Here is a 15912-nt window from a genome sequence, read left to right as displayed (position 1 = left end):
TTTAAAAAAAAAAAAAAAAATCTTAATTTTTTTAGCATTACTGGGGATTGAGCCTAGTAGAGCTCTTCCACTGAGCTACATGTCCCATCCTTTTTTATTTATCATTTTGAGACAGGGTTTTACTAAGTTATTGCCCAAGGAACTTTCTGTCCTCCTGCCTCAGCCTTCCAAGTAGCTGGGATTGTAGACAAGTGCCATCACACCTGGCAATAATTGTTTCCTTTTACTTTTTTTAAGGTGTTAATTCCTATGAATGTTTCTTGTTTAATTTAATTATATGTGCTTCTCTATGCATTTTATAATTTGCTAACCAAATACACTTCACTATCATACTTAGGTACCTCTAGGTGGTATGTTGTGGAATGGGAAACTATTAGTGGGTCAGCGATAAGAAATGGATTCAAATCTTAGGTTGACTGCTAAGAAAAAGTGGTCTTGGGCATTAAAATGTTATTTCTGAACTTCTTAGTCTATAAGAGGTGATGATAGTTATTTTATAGGCTCATAAGAATTAAATGTGAAAACCTTATTACACTCCTTAACATTCATTAAACTCTTGGAACACCAGATATTACTGTTATACACAAAATGATCTAGACTTTCTAGAAAAACTAAAGGAATACAGTGTTTGAAAAAATAAAGATATTGTCAGACTAATTTTAAAATATGTAAGATTTATCTTAATCCATGAAGTCAAGTGCAGTGAGCATTCTCCTAAAACTCAAGTAAATAGACAGTTTAAGAAAGCAGAAAAGAAAGCTTAAATACCTCTTTTGTGTGTACTTTTTCTTAACCAAGTCATAAATGCTTTTGCTTTAATATTATAAAAATGAATATTGCACAAATACTCTCAAAGAAATGTTGAGGAACGCAATCTTTAGAAATACTGCCGTTTCCATCTGTCAGCTATATTTCATTTAGCTTGTTTTATATTTCCTCAAGATGTTAAAGATACTGTGAGTGTAAAATATTCTAAAACATGAAAAGACCTATTTTATGAGTGCAAATTGAAACTGAGAATTTGACTGGGCAGTATTAAGAAAAAGAATCTTTGGTCAGTGCTAGAGGATAGTAGTGAGTGTGTCTGTCTTCAAAGAAAAAGAATTCCCTAAAATACATGATACTGAAGTCATGGTCTTTGACCATGAGTGGTATTCCTAGTACTATGTACAGGAAAGCACAGTGCAGAAAGGGCCCTTTAGCTATGCAACTTACTTGCCCAAATTGGCAAGAAAATCTTTTTGCTTATGAGGTAGACCCTATTACTTAAATACAAATAAAGTCATAAGTTTGTGACTTTGGGGTAGATTGAGCCAATAAATTATAAAGATAAGTAACTTTGTTAATGTTCAACAATAGACATACATGCTTTGTACGTAGTTGAGTTAGCCTGTTATTTTAAAATGTCATCTTTTAGAGCTGGCATGGTGTTGCTTGCCTGTTATCCCAGCACTGGGGAGGGTAGAGGTTTGCTTTGAGTTCAAGACCAGCTTGGGAGGTTTTTGGTTTTTTGGGTTTTTCGTTCTGTTTTTTGGGGCTGGGGATTGAACTCTGGACCTAGTGCTTGCCAGTCGGGCTCGTAAATGACTGAGCTGTCTCCTGAGTAAGGGGCATTCCTCTTACAGACTGAGGAGGATTGGGGAGAGAAAGCATAAATCTGCCCCAGGCTGCATTGTGAATGCCAACCAGAGCATTCTCAACTTGGTTATTGTAAAGAAAGGAGAGAAGAACATTCCTGGGTTGACGATACTACTGTGCCTCAGCACCTAAGACCCAAGAAAGCTAGCAGAATCTGCACTTTTTAGTCTCTCTAAGGAAGATGATGTCCACCAGTATGTTCTCAGAAAGCCCTTGAACAAGAAGGGTGAAGAACCCCGGAGCAAAGCCTCCATGGTCCAGCGACTTGTTACTCCCAACTGTCCTTCAACACAAACGCCACCTTATTGCACTGAAAAAGCAGTGTGCTAAGAAAGAAAAGGAAGAAACTGCAGAATATGCTGAACTTCTGGCCAAGAGAATGAAGAAAGCCAAAGGAATACACCAGGAACAAAGTGTCAAGAGACACAGGCTGTCCTCTGAGAACTTCTGCTTCTAAGTCTGAGTTCAGTCAAAGTAAAATACTTAAGTAACAAATAAGTTTTTTTTTGAAAAAAGACCAGCCTGGGATACAAAGTGAGCTCAAAGCCAGCCTGAGCTGCATAGTGACACCCTGTCTCAAACAGACGAAAGTAAATACATAAAACATAGTCTTTGGATATGAATTTTGTTTGGTTTCTTAACTTTAGAAGAGTAATATCTGTATAATTCTGATACAAATAATTTTTACTTTTTATTAGTTGATATATATTTGTGATAGGCATCCTTGGCTTTTTTTCTATTATTTCCTTAACACCCTTATGTTCATTCTTTGTCATTTTTTAAAGTGACCGTAAGAGTGTGTGGATAAAGTTGCATGTGTTCAGGGTGTTGGTATTGGAGATCTAAACCAGGAGTACTTTGTCACTAAGCTGCATTCCCAACCGTTTTATATTTTTTACTTTGACACGAGAACTTACTAAGTTGTCTAAATGCATTTGAATTGTGATCCTCCTGCATTTGCTTCCCTCTGTGCTGGGATTACAAGTGTGTTTCACTGTGCCCAGTTTTTTTGTTTGCTTTTATTTGTGATCCTGGGGAAAGCACCCAGGGCCTATGTACACTAGGCAGATTGTACTATATCTCTAGCACTTCTAAAAACTTCTTTATTTTGAGACAGGGTCTCAGTAAGTTGCACAGACTTCTTCTGCCTAGGCCTCCTGAGTACCTGGTTTGCAGGTATGCACCACCAAGCCTGTTTACTACTCTATTTATTCCTACTGGATACTGTGTTTATCTTTGGGAATAGGTACGTTTGCTTATTGCATCTTTATTATCCTTAATATAAATTGTAAGTTATTGTAACTTGCACAGACTCACCATTCTGTGGGAAGTGCATAAGTATACAGTAGGTGATCAATAAATATTTTTGAATGAATTTCTAAAGTTTGGTAAGTTGATAATTATTAGAGTGGATATCTTTTATATCTAGATACTTCTAATAATAAAAAAGCTAGTAGTTACTAAATATTTGCCATGTGTTAAGGTTGGGAGACAACACTATGTATTAGAGCAAATACTGTGAAATTCATGTTACTTTGTTAAGTGAAAAATCTGTATCACTTGTAATTTTTTCTGTTTTAATTCTAATTTGTGCTCTTTCAAAAATAAAATTCTTTTTAAAAATTACAGTGATAATTCACTTGATATTCTGAGGTGGAAACTTGGTACAGAAAAATTGTGGAACTTGCTACAAGTAACACATTTGGAAAATACTATAGTCTCAATTTAAATAAAGATAATCTACTTTGGGAGCATATATTTAGGTCTTTACTAATCTTCAGGATATCATTTACACAAAAAAATTGAGACGTGATGGTACACACCTGTACTCCCAGCACTCTGGGGGCTGAGGTGGGAGGATTCTCAGTTTTAACTCGGCCTGGACAACTTAGTGATTGAGTAAGACCCGGCCTCAAAATAAAAAAAGGACTGGGCTTGTAACATAGCACAGAGCCCCTGGGTTCAATCCCCCACTATCACAAACACACATACACAGGATCGAGTCATATTTCATTATCATAAAGTTGAATTACTAGTGTATGTCTTATGGAATTTGAAAATTACTTTGAAAAATTTATAGTATCTAAAATTGAGAAACAAACGGCCAGCCAAATAGCTCAGCGAATTAAAGCGCCTGCTTAGGCAGACGCAGGTGCCCAGGAGTTCAATCCTGGTCCTGCCTTGCTGGCCACACCCCCGGGTCTCCTGAAACATTGAGACTGGGCGTGGTGGTGAGTGCCTGTAATCCCAGCACTTGGGAGGCTGTAAACAGGAGAATCACTAAGAGTGCGATCTATATAGTCAGATCCTGTACACCCTGTCATAAATACAAAAAAATGAATGAATGAATGAATGAATGAATGAATGAATAAGTTGAGAAACAGGGCTGGCTAGATAGCTCAGCGGACTAAAGCTCCTGCTTAGGCTGAGCACAGCAGCCGGGTTTGATCCCCAGCGTGCCATGGCAGCTCCACCCCCGGGGCCTGCAGAGAGAACCCTGCCCATAAGACTGGTTGTGGTGGCGTGGTGGTGCTTCAACAGTTGAAAACCAAAAGTAAACCATTATAGAGGAACAAAGATTATTTTTCAAGTTCTAATAGGGATTCAAAATTTGCTGTATGTTTTTGTGAAATGTTAGGTTCCTTTAACAGTAAAAATTTTATTAAAGTTATTTTAATGGCTGTTTTCTCATGCCTGTAAAACTTAGAATTGACATCTGTAGTACAAATAATATTCTTATATGTAGTCTTTTTCAATTTAGTGTACTAATTAAGTTTGGCTTTTGTGATTCAGGGTCTTGCTTCATAGTCCAGAGCAGTCTTGAACTTGCTAAATAGCCTAGGTTGGCTCCAGACTTGTGTTCTTTCTTCCTCAGCCTAGAACTACAGACAAGCACCACCAAATCCTGCTCTACTCATTTTTAATACCTTGGATATTTGATCTGGTTGTAAAACCAGTTTAATATATGATACTATTGGTCAGAAAAAAAATCACATTTTTGTGTCTGTGTGGTACTGTGGACTAACACAAGGCCTTAACACAGAGTCAAATCTTCAGCCCCATTTAAGTTATTTTGAGACAGGCTCTTGGCAGTTGCTTAGATTGGTCTCAGACTTGTGATCCTCCTGCCTCAGCCACCCAAAGTGCTTGGTGTGGCTCCCATACCTGGGTGTTGTTTCTGTTTTAAAACAAAGTCAGTGTACAGTACTGAAACGTGAATAATGTAGCAGGTGTCCTTGTTCAGGTAAGAATCTCATTACACAAAATTAAACAAGTTACAATATTCAATTTAGTGACATTTAGTGTATCCACAGTGTTTTGCAAGAAAGATTTTTATAAATTATGTTTTTCTCTTTTTATTTATTGGATATAGGGTCTCACTGTGCAGTTCAGACTCACAGTGATCCTCTTGCCTCAGCCTCTCCAACACTGAGATTACAATAGTGCACCATCATGCTCAGTTTCAGGGCCAGCACAGTGTTCCTGGGGTTCTGGGGCTGGCACTGCGTGCGGTACTGGGGAATCAAACTGAGGTCTTTGTGCTTATCAGGCAGGTGCTTTGACTGCTGAGCTATCTACCCAACCCCAAGCGAGAAGATACTTAAAAACTTTGTTTTGAGATTTGAGTTGTGAGACTAATAAAGAGGGTACTTACATGCCCTTTGCCCATATTTAACGACTTTTGTATATTTGCTTATTCTTCCCCTTTCGTGTGTACACTTAATGGATATACGCTCTGATTCAGGGTGCTCCTATTTACTTCTGTAATCCAAGCTGCTGAGTAGGACAAGAAGATCACAATTTCAAGGCCAGCTTTGGCATTTCAAGGTCCTATCTAAAAAAAAATAATTTAAAAATGGCTGGGGATATCGCTCAGTGGTAGAATGTTTGTTGACCATGTTTAGGCTCTGAGTTCAGTCCCTATTACCACCACCTAAAAAGAAAAAGCAAAAGTAGGTTAGATACATCATTCATTGTTTGTTTCAATACTCAGTTTTCATTTCCTAAGAAAGGGATTATTCTTTTACAGAAAAGAATATAAGGCCACAGTAAATGAAGTTATTAAATTCAGAAAATTTAACACTGACTCAAGCTTTTATCTTTCTGCAGCCCATATTCTAGTTTTGTTTACGGGCCTGCTCCAATGCAGGAATCCATCTGGGACCATAAATTGTATTTGTCATGATTCTTTACTCTCCTTCGATGAAATTTCTTGACTGGTTCTTTGTCTTTCATGGAATATACAGTTTAGAAAGTCTCAAGCCATTTATTTTATAGGATAATCTTTAATTTAGTTTTAGCTGATCTTTCCAGAGGTTATACGTGTCTAGCTGGAATACTATATTAAATGCTGTGGTATACTTCTCATGAGGAAAATAATGTCTGTGTGATCCTTATTGGTGATGTTAATTTTGATTACTCAGTCAAGGTGTTGGCTCGTTTTATTAATCTGTAGTTACTGTTTTTCTGATGGCAGCTAATTCCCAAACTAGGAGACCATGAGTCCTTTCCTTACCTTACTGTCGCCTGCTAGATTTAACATCTACAGGTGCTTCTTGCTTGCACTAATCCTTTCCATGGTGCTCATCCTCCTGATTTCATCATTTCCTCCATGTTTATCAGTACTGTAGGCAGAGTCCTTCCCTCCGAGGACTTTCACTTTATTCTGTAAATTGTAATCCGTTTGTCATGGATTTGCCTCATGGGAGGTCTGTAAATTTAGTCTTTTTTCTTAAAGTACTATTATACTGTAATTTTAATATTTCACCCCTGAGTTAGCTGTTTCTCCAAGTACCTCTACTTTTGGTTTCTTTTAGTGGTGAGGCAGAGTTTTAAGATAGATATTATGAACTGGGTGTGTTGGTGGTGGCACACATTTATATTCCTCACACTCTGGGGATTACAAGTGTCAGCTCAGCCTGAATAATGTAATTTAGCAAGACCCTGCCTCCAAATAAAAAAGGGCTGGTGCTATAGCTCGTTCAAAAAACCCTGGGTTCTCCCCTAGTAAAGAGATATAGAAAGATTTTGTCATTATTAAGTAATTGGTAGAATTTTTAGTATCGGAATCACTTGATAATTCAGAGTTGGCATTGGAACAAAGAACTTTTTGGAAATGTGTTATTTTTCTTTTGGATAATTAAAGGTGAGAGGTCTTGTTCTGTTTTGTTTTGTTTTGTTTTGTTTTGTTTTGTTTTGTTTTGTTTGAGACAGAGGCTCCTTATGTAGCCGTGGCTGGCCTGAGGGTATCCTCCCAACTTGTCCTCCCAAGGACTGAGACTGCAAACTTGTGTGTCACCACATCTGAGTGTTTTTTTAAATTGTATTTTTAAATCTTAAGAAAACAAATTCATGAACAAGGCAGCATCCCTGTTTTCTCATTTTTCTCACCTCCAGCAGTGAGCACACAAAAATCAAAGCCTATTTATTCTGATTATGTCAATAGAATGCTCTTATAAAATATATTCTTTCTAATGGTATTTCCAATAATAAACTTACACCTATAATTCACATACTTTGGTTGTGTTGCAAACTCATTTGGCTTTTGAATTGTTTATACTAGCAGCTGATTACTGAGTAATTTAAGAGTCTCAATTATGGCAGCACTACTCTAATTAGAATCCTGGACGTTGACACTTTATTTAGCAAACAGAAGTGTAAAATACATTTGTGATATTTGTAAAAGTGGTGTGAATGGTTACTAAATGCCTGATTAACCTTAAGGTGTACCTCCCCTTCTCTCCTCTTTTCCCTTTCCCCTATCCCCTCTCTCCCTTTTCCCTCAGCAGTACTGAGGGCTGATCTCAGGGGCTTTGCACTAAGGTACATCCTCAGCCTTCTTTTCTGAGGCAGTTTCAGTGGATTGAACTGGGTTTGAACTTACAGTCTTTCTGCCTGAGCCTCCCACAGTGCTGGCCCTGTGCTACTGCACCCAGTTTAGCACATGTGTCTTTGAGTGTGGAACTAATGTCTGCTTTAATTTTCACTCAAATATATAATTTTTATTTATTTATTTTTTTGTGGAACTGGGGATTGAACTCAGGTCCTTGCGCCTGCCATGGAAGCGCTTATTCCACTGAGCCATCTCCCCTGCCTCTTACATAATTTATTTTGAATGTGCATTTCTTCTGGTTTAAATTGGAGGGTTAAACTGGTAATAAGTTGAGAACAGCATCTTTCTAGCAGTTAAAAGATATGTATGCAAAGAAGCTGAAAAACTAAAATTTTATGTAATTAAATACCTTCTTCCTTTGGACATTAAGAGTAAAGGAGTTTGAGAAATGTGCTGAGAGATACAATACTAGTTTTGAGGTTTTGATCTTTTGAGACAGGATCTTCTATGTAGCTCAGGCTGGTGTTGAATTCACCATGCAACCTAATTTAGCACTGAACCCCCATGGAACCTCTGCCTCAGCCTCCTGAATAGTGGGATTGTCACCACACCCAGCTGGTTTTGTAGTATCTACAAAACAATAGTGGGATTGTCACCACACCCATTTAATGTAGTATCTGTAGCCATCTCAAGATTTATAAAGAATAATGTGAAAATAGTATACACGATTCACATTTATTTTAGACTGATTACATTTCTCAAGTATGAGTTTTTAGAACATAGGAGGATAATCAGTATTTAGTTGATAAGTTTTCACATATATTGCTGAGAATCAAGCCCAGAGCCTCACACATGCAAGGTGGGTGCTCTACCACTCAACTATATTCCCAGCTCATAAGGTGTGTGTATTCTTAGTTCTTACATAATCTCTGATAAGAAGCCCTGTAGAGAAAGAGACTTACTGAAGTATACAGTGATTAGTAGAACTTTTTAAATAGTGGCTAGAGGAAGACGTGTCATCTACTAAAGACTGAAAAGTGAAGTTCGGAGTGTATAGGAAGATATTCCAAGGAGGACATATTATGGAATGAGCAGGGATCCCTAACAGAGAAAGAGGAAGTGAGAACAGTGATTGGCAAAGCACAGAGTTTGGATTTGTAGTGTCATAAGCAGCTGGGAGGAATTTTGATAAGGAGGGAAATGACCCCACTTGTGTACCTTAATCTCTTTTGGTGAGTTGAATAAAGGTTTGGAGGCAGAACAAGATTAATTAAAAACATGATTTTAAAATAATTAGGAAAATGAGCTCGGGAGATAGCTTGGCAGGCTGAACGCCTGCCTGGCAGGCGCAAGTTCAATCCCTGATATGATCCCTGGTACTGCATGCTGTGCCAGCCCCAAAACCGAGTATGGTGGCACACCAGCCTACAATTCCCAGCACAAAGGGAATCTGAACTGTGTAATGAGATCCTGTATCAAAAAACAAACAGAACAATTAGGCAAATGATTGGTGGAGTCTTAATTGCCTGAGATCAACCCTGAAATCCCAAGCACATTGCAGTGGTTGGTGACCTTCCTCATCTGTAGCATTGGGGTAATATTAATTTCTATCACTTAGAGAGTTGTTTGGAGGATTAAATTGCAAATGGCTTATAATAGTGCCTGATCCACTAGAAACTCAGTGAACCCATAACCCATAGCGGTGATACACATCTGTAATCCCAGCACTCTGGAAAGCCAATCCCAGATGATTACAAGTTCATGCCCAGCCTAGGCAATTTAACAAGACCATGTCTCACAAAATAAAAAGAACTTGTTGAGTGTGGCGGCACAGGCCTGTAATCTTAGTACTTGGGAGCCTGAGACAGGAAGATCACTGCAAGTTCAAGACCAGCCTAGGCTACAAAGTGAGCTCAAGGCCAGCCTAAGCTGCATAGCGAGACCCTGTCTCAAAAAGACAGAAATAAAATTAAATAAATAAAAAGAAATGGAGATTTAGGTCAGTATAAAGGTTCTGGGTTCAATCACCAGTACAGTACAGTTTTGTTTTTGTACTTGGTATTGAACCCAGAGTCTTCACACATAACTACAGCCCCCATTCTTACTTTTAAAAATATATTTATTTTGGGACATGGACTCACTGAGTTGCCCTGGATGGCCTTGAACTTGTAATGAATTTGCATCGGCCTCTCAGAGTGCTGGAATTACAGACGTGTGCCACTGTGTCTGGCTTCTTTTCCTCTTCTTCCTTGCCTCTCTGATGATTCTAATTCCTAGTGAACTGTGAATCCCAGACCCACTGCTTTTCTTCAGCTTCTCACCTGCAGATATTTTAGAAATTAAAGAGACATTCAAACCAAACTCTTTGTGCTTTTTTCTTTTACCTTATGCCACTTAACCAGGACAGATCTTAGGTTGGAACCAAAGAAATTCTTTTTTTTTTTTTTTTTTTTTTTGGTGGAACCGAAGATTGAACTCAGGTCCTTGCACTTGCCAGGGAAGCGCTTATTCCACTGAGCCATCTCCCCAGCCCGGACACCCATGTTTATTGCAGCACAATTTGTAACAGCTAAATCTTAGAATCGGCCTGAATGTCCATCAATGGGTGAATAAAGAAGATGTGGTATTTATATACAATGGAATACTTCTCCATTATGAAAAGGGATATACTTGAGGCATTTATAGCTAAACGGATGCGCCTTGAGACCATACTTTTAAGTGAAATAAATCAGACACATATGTTTAAATACACCGTTTTTTCTCTGGTGTGAGAAACCAAAAGTGTAAATAAGGGCTGAAATGTACAACAGATACTGGAAAAGGAGAAGAAAATGTTGAAATGGGAAGCGGAACAAGGAAGTGGATGGGGGAAAGGAAGGAAGAGACAAGAAAAGCATAGAAGAATTGAAAACAAAGTTTTGTAAATAGGAGGGGAAGAAGGCTTGAAGAGAGGGCAGGGGAAGGGGAAAGAGAAGAAGCAAGATCTATCGCATATAGGAACAAATTCCCTATGGTGATGTGATTGCTATATACTTCTAAAATCTGTACACAAAAGTGCCATTTCTAGTCCCTTAGGCCAGAGAAAATAGCCTACATTTTTAATGGAAAATTAAAGTTTGGGGAAATGATGGGAAGTAAACCCTCAGGGTAAATGCCCCCAAATATGATGTCAGCATCCCAACTATTTTTTTGGTTTTTGGTACAGGAATTGAACTCAGGACTTTGTGCTTGCCAGACAAGCCCTTGTGCCCCTGAGCTGTCTCCCTGGCCTTGAACATTCCAGCTACTGCATGTAGACTTTCTTCTCAGCTTTATGATAAATGTTTTGAGTTGATTTTTCAGGATGAAAAGTAGTGAAGTTACTGTCTTGTTGTTGCTACTGGATACATAGAAAGTAACCTTTTATTATTTAAAAAGCAGTTGTAATTTGTAAGAATAATCATTTTCACTCATGGAACTTGATAAAGCTAATTATGCATTAAGATGTGTTGTGTACATGTCCCAACTCCCCACTATGAATTTAGTCATTATGTACTGCAGACATGTACTAATAAAAATCTAAAATAATAATGTGTCATGCATATGGAAAACAGGGAATTTGTGGACACTGTTGGTGAAAAAGTGGGTTAGTACAGCTGTTATTGAACACAGTGGATAGTCCTTTAAAAAAATCAGAAATAACACTACCATATTCTACAGTAATCCCACTCCTGAGTATATATCCAAAGGAAATGAAATCTCTGTATGTTGCAGAGATAACTTCAGTCCCTTGTTTATTGCAATACAGTTCACATAGCCAAGATGCAGAAACTTAAGTGCCCTTCAGTGGATGAGTGGATAAAGAAAATGTGGTACATATACACACTATGGGGTGCTATCCAGCCATTAAAAAAAAAAAAAAATCTATAATTTGCTGCAATGCAGATGAAGCTGAAGGACCTGTTAGGTGAAATAAGTCAGACACAAAAAGACAAATAGGACATGATCTCACTCATGTGTAAAATCTAAAGAGCCTGACCCCATTGAAGTAGAGTGTTATCTGCCAAAAGATGGGAAGAAGAGAGAGGAGGGACAAAGATTGTTCAGTGGTAAAAAGTTAGGAGAAATAAATTCTGGGGTACTATTGCACAGTAAGGTGGTAACTATGGTTAGCGATGTGTGTCAAAATACTAAGCAGTTTTGAATGTTCTTACCACAAAGAATTGATAAATTTGTACCTTCATGTATATGCTAAGTATTCTGATTTTATTACACAAAACATAACACCATGTGCTGAGTTGTACAGTATTATACATCAAGAATAAAATAAAAATGAGACAAAGACATAAAACAAGCAAGGTAGAAATCCGAGATCAACAGTAAAAAAGCAATCAGGATTTTTTTTAAACTTCTAAAAACATGAGATTTAAAACAACTTCAAAGACTGAAAGCTAACCAAGAGTTTAAAAACATCAAAAGACTAAAGGAAAAGCTGTCTGTTATTTTTTTCCTTATGGGAAAAGCTGTTTACAATCTTTTCCTTATTGTAGAAAATAAGGAAAACAATGACACTAACTAAAAGCAAGAATGATGAGATGAAAAATATAAGCTAACAATAATATGTGGAGATTCGTGAGGTGCAACAGAAAAAGTTGCTCGGTTTTAACCAACCTTACCGTGGCTTGCTGTGGATTCCTCAGGTAGCACTAATCATTACTTCCTGATAGTACTTACAAAATATGTACAACTACTGTTTTAGAGGAAAATAAAAATGAAAACCTGGAATGTTGCTGAGTAACATAATTTTAAAAAGTCAGTAGAAAACAGAAATAGTATGGGATTATGATTGGCATTCTTAGAGAATGGTTTCCCAATGAAGCCCCACAGCCAAGGGGCAGCTTGATACCCTATACCTTCTTCAGACCACACTGGTCGGTGCCATACTAGTGAACCAGGGTAGCTGGAGGGGATCCCCAGCAGTTAGGTCAGTCCAGCTGAGGGGCACATCTCTGGCAAACAGGCTAAGTTTTAATATAGGCACTGTCTTAATGCTCAAGGTTTTTCATTGTATACTTTTAGAATTTGTTTGTTCAGGGTGGTTCTAAGGATTGAACCCAGGACCTTGTGCATGCAAGGCAGGAGCTCTACCACTGAGTTACATCCCCAGGACGCTTGTCTGATTGATCGATTGATTGATTGTACCAGGAATTGAAATTGGGTCTCACGCTTGGCAGGCAGGTACCGTACCACTGAGCTACATCCCTGGCTAATTTTTGAATCTTTAAACATACATGCCCACCTCAACTCAACTGTTTTTCATGTAATTTTTGTCCACATGCATATATGTTTTGATACACTTTTTGATACAAGTGTTGATACAATTTTGCTTTGTGAGAGCTTTTTTTTCAAGGAATTTTCTATTTTATTTTCCTCTACTTGTGTGATTGCTGTACTGTTTCAAGTACCATTACTGCCACATTTTTAAAGTCCCTTTTCATTCAGTTCTCTTAACCATCAAAGGATAATAAGTAATAAATTATTATCACTGTTGCAGCTATAAAGCATTCTTCCAGTCTTTCTTGATGGGAATATCTCATAGGAAAATAGTGGTAACTCTTCGGTATGAAGAGACTATCCTAAATTGAGACATTTTCTGTCAGCTTGTCGGGTTATAATAGCTACAGCACTTGTGCTAGAAAGATATAAGGGATTTCACATAAGCCATTACAGCGACGTCCAGACATTTCCTAGTATAGTATAATGATTTGGGTTCTTGGAAAGGAAACACCATACAGAAACTGAACATTATGGCTCTTCTGAAACTTTTCAACCAGACACATCATGGAGTGAGTAAGTGAGTGAGTGAATGAGTGAGTGATTTTGATCATACTAGAAACTGAACCTAGGGCCCTCACACTCAGTTAGCACCAGCCTATTTATTTATTTAGCGACAAGTTCTTATGGCTCAAGTTTATGATCTTCTTGTCTTAACCTCCCAGAGCAATGAGATGACAGGTGTGGGTTGTTACCACATCTGGTTCCCCATGCTACTTTTGATATTTTTATGTTTTGTGCTAGTTTTCCTTTTTATTTTAACAATTTAGAGACTATAATATGTTGTGGAAGTTTAGGCTTAATTTCAGGTGGTAACATGACATTAATAAAGGAGACAAAGTCTCTTAAGTTTTTGGTTTTTGGGTTTACTCAACTCATTTATGTCAACTACTGGCATAACAGATTCCACAACAAATTATAGTCTCAAAATTAAGTCTAGGTTAAAGACATTCAACCTAAAGATAATAAATAATAAATTAGAAAGCTGTATGTATGCTCAGTGCTTTGCTCATATCATTTCATGTTATCTTCATAATTATCATTTTTTGAATCTTTCAGATGAGGAAGCAAAGGCACACATTAGTTGATTTGTCCAAATAAGATTTATTCACACTCATTGAATCACTACACTAAACTAACCCATAAGGGTTAGTTTAGTATAGGCTTGGGGCTGAGGAGATAGCTCAGTGGTCTACGCACAAGGGCCTGAGTGCAGTTCCTGGTACCACCTGCCATGCTGGCCCTGGAACCCAGTTGTGCTGTGCTGGTCCAAAACCAGGAGTGGTGGCACACACCTATAATCCCAGCACTGGGGAAGCTGAGACAAGAGGATCATTAGGAGTCTGAATTGCATAGTGTGACCCTGTATCCAATTAAAAAAAAAAGTTAGTATAGGCTAGAAATAAAGATTCAGGCTCTAATCTTAAAATAGCCATAATAAATGAAGCAGCTTACGAAAAAATACATAAATGTGTATTATTTTCCTTTACCCTAACCTTGAGTTTTGAAATAGTTCCTTGAGTCAAGGGGCATTTCAGTGTCTGAAAATGGGGTACTATCAAATGGGTTGTTTCATTTGGTATTGCTAACCACTTAAATTGTAAAGAAAGGGAAATAGTTTTACAGTTCTTCCTCCCACAGGTCATAATTTAGTTGTAGACATCAGGATGTTGTTTTTGGCTTGTCTCATTCACAGAGTTTTCCTTGAATGCCTGTTATATAAAATACTAGAGTATTTGAAAACTTGGCCTGCTTAATAGCAATTAAGAGGTTGGTACCTTTTGGAAAGAATTAACTAGCAAACTTTAAGGGGAAGAAATCCCACTACTGTCCTGGTTTAAATGTTTTGTTTTGGATCAATTCCAATTTTTTTTAGTATTAAAATAATTATATATAGTTTATAGTGTTTCCCAAAAGACTATATTGGACTATAAACATTTAATTACTTTTTTAAATAAAATGAGTAGTTTAGTTTCTGCATCTAATAAGTTTTTTTTTAATCTTTTGATGATCAAATTCTGTATTCTTTCTATTGCAATACGTTGTTTACCATTGGAAGCTGAACTTGGAGTTTAGCTTCTTCAATACTTTTTGATTTAATGTAGTAATTTCTGAACATGAATTTTACATAAACCATAAAATGATATTCTATGAAGTCTTTGGGAAAAATTCTTAAGATTTATTCTGCTTATTGTATTTTAGGATGACTTTGTACTATGTGACAAAGCATTAGTTATGATTCTGAGAAACTTCACCTGTGAGTTTGGTTACTTTTGTCCCACCTAAACTAATATTGAATCAGTACCTGAAACTATTGGAATATTAGGTAAACTCTTTTATAAGCAAGGAAATGAATATTTCTTTAATATATAAGGTTGAAATTATAGGGTTTTGGAATCTGAGTTTTTGGGCGGGGAGAGGGTAACTAGGGATTGAACCTAGGACCTTCACAATATATTAAGTTCCAGGCCATTTTTTATCTTTTGAGCCAGGGTCTCAGTAAGTTACCTAGGTTGGCTTTAATCTTGCAGTCTTCCTGCCTGAGCCTCAGAGAGTTCTAGGATTACAGATGTGTGCCTCCATACCTGACTTGTAATACTGATTTTTCTTTGTTATTAGTGTGTGTTTGGAGTACTTAGTGCTTGCATTCTTCGTGGGGAGTTGGTACATTTATATAACACGTCTCAATACTTTTTTTATGTTCCCTTCTCTTCTTGCCCTTCTTTATTTCTTGATCCCTTTCCCAGTTAAAAAGATGTGTCTTCCTGTTTCTGGTATCTGTGTTTTGGAATGCTGATTTTTTTTAACTTTGAAATTTTTGATTAAAACTACTTGTAATACTTGTAGTTTGTTTTTAGTGATAAGAAGAGAAAGTGAGGTGTGGTATAAATTATATCCACTGCTGATAACAGTTCCCAAATTATTTCTTTTGCTTTACATTTCACTATTGTGTGAGAGTTCTGTCTAAAATGCAGTAGGTTCTTGCTATATTTATCTGTTGAAAATTTTAACTTCTTAAAACAGATATGAAATGTTAGTAACAAAAGCTAATTTATATTTTTATTATGACCCAAATCTGATGTGTGTTTGTGTGGAAACAAGTTTCTTAAACAAACTAGTCACTGATA

The 15912-nt window shown here is 37.2% G+C and overlaps 1 protein-coding gene and 1 pseudogene across 2 annotated transcripts in view; both read left to right on the top strand.

Annotated features, from left to right (window-relative positions):
• Window positions 1-15912, top strand: part of Clint1 (clathrin interactor 1) — a 58943-nt gene that overhangs the window by 4627 nt on the left and 38404 nt on the right. The window lies entirely within an intron of this gene.
• LOC101589247 lies at window positions 1132-2129 on the top strand (annotated as a pseudogene).

This window comes from Octodon degus, unplaced genomic scaffold (genome assembly GCF_000260255.1).
Source record: "Octodon degus isolate 3935 unplaced genomic scaffold, OctDeg1.0 scaffold00029, whole genome shotgun sequence".
Lineage (NCBI taxonomy): Eukaryota > Metazoa > Chordata > Mammalia > Rodentia > Octodontidae > Octodon > Octodon degus.
Note: the sequence above shows the minus strand (reverse complement) of the source record. Positions and strands in the feature narration are given on the sequence as shown.